We start from the raw sequence: 1,870 nt of genomic DNA, 5'->3' as shown, positions 1-1,870 counted from the left end.
GAGAGGCCTCATATATACTATATATATTAACAAACACCATTATTTCGTTTTAGCAAGATTTGGTACAAGGTCAATGGAAAACACAAAGATAAAGTGATATCTAAGAATGATTGTTAGCAAATCTTGTTCTGACTTTAATCATTCTATCTGCAGATGAACAGCATGTCATGAAAACCTAGGTCATTAAAGGATGTCATGAATTACTTGCTTAAACATAAAAGTATTAGTTCCGCCACAGAATGAAAAAAAAAATACAAAGTAAACATTAAAACAACCAAAAATGATGATAGATATTGTTATGACAATGACAATCAAATACCGTGAACAATTTAGGATTTAAAACACTGGGACAATTTTAATTCAGCCTGCAAGGCATTCCAAGCAAACAGGGCAGAAAAACTAAAAGCTTCCTTTCTCTTCTCAGTTCGCACACAAGGAACACAGAGGTGGGAATGATCCTTGGAGCGCAGGGCATAACTGCTATCTGGATGAACCTGGTGTAAAAGTCTCTAACGGGTCTGCTTCCAAATTATCTATGCACTTTTATTCAGAGAACAGTGTGTATATTGTCTGACATGCAGTGAGGACATGCCAGCTTTTGCATACAGATCACAATGATGCGTGAGTTGGCTGCACCCAGTGATGAACCTCAGTGCACAATGATGGTATCAAGGATTGTAGACAGCTATTTGAAGCACACATACAAACAACAGCACCATAATCAAGTATAGGCAAAAACGTGGCTGTGATCAGAAGTTTCCGAGCTCTTAGAGAGAAACAACATTTGTTTAGTAGAACCCAAGCCTCACCCTTAATTTGGAGATAAGCTGTTTCACATAAAGTGTAAAAGAAAGCTCTTCATCAATAATTAAGCCCAAGTACTTATAACTAAAGACGCTCTCAAGAACTGTACCTTGGGCAGTTTTTATTAGCGGGGTATTCTCTGGTAGCACAGATGTATTTGATAAAAGCTTTATCTTAGATTTTTTTTCATTTAAAACCAACTTTAGTTGCGCAAGACGAAACTGCACTTCATCAACAGCAGCCTGTGGAAATTTAGTTGCCTGAACAAGTGAATTAGAACAACAGTAGATTACACAATCATCAGCATAAAAAAATAATAAAAGGCATTTTTCAAATTTTTACACATTGCATTGTGAACAAAATAGGCCCTAAAACAGAGCCATGGGGTATGCCTGTTTAAACCATACAAAAGCTGGAACATGCTCCTCCAGCCATCTGTACACATTGAGTCCTATTTACCAAATAATCGGCAAACCAACAAGATGCTTCTTTAGGGATGCCTGTCTTTGGAAGAATACTTAACAACAAGGGCGTAATCACCATCTTAAAGGGATCCCCGATTAGTTGTAACATTAGACTTTATTTAATAAACATAAATTTTAACTGTAAAATAAAAACTGTAAAAATACTGTAGGCTGTTTAGTTTTTATAATTTTTAAACGAGAAGTTTAAAATATAGTACACGGACTGGGCCATTTTATTTACATGCAAAGCATTCTGGGTAAATGATGATGTCAATTAGGTCATTGGTGCGATGCTGCTAGTGAGCAATAGCCACCCTGAATGTTAATCTTGGACAATATCTGACAGTTGGCTCTTTTAAATGAAACCAGAGAGCGTTGACAGAGAGGAGAAGGTGGAATTTATTATTCATTCATTATTCAATTTATTCATTTAGTAGAATGCTTAAAAGTGTTTAATGAGATATGAACCAAGTTTTGGTTAAAATTTGTATTTTTGTTGTGAAGTTGTTTGTTTGAAATTATATCGTGTATTAAGTTGAGTTTTATTTTTTGTATGTTGTACGTTTTTTAGATACATATATTCTTTTTATTGGGGCAGATGT

Source organism: Austrofundulus limnaeus, unplaced genomic scaffold (genome assembly GCF_001266775.1).
Source record: "Austrofundulus limnaeus strain Quisiro unplaced genomic scaffold, Austrofundulus_limnaeus-1.0 Scaffold654, whole genome shotgun sequence".
Classification (NCBI taxonomy): domain Eukaryota; kingdom Metazoa; phylum Chordata; class Actinopteri; order Cyprinodontiformes; family Rivulidae; genus Austrofundulus; species Austrofundulus limnaeus.
Note: the sequence above shows the minus strand (reverse complement) of the source record.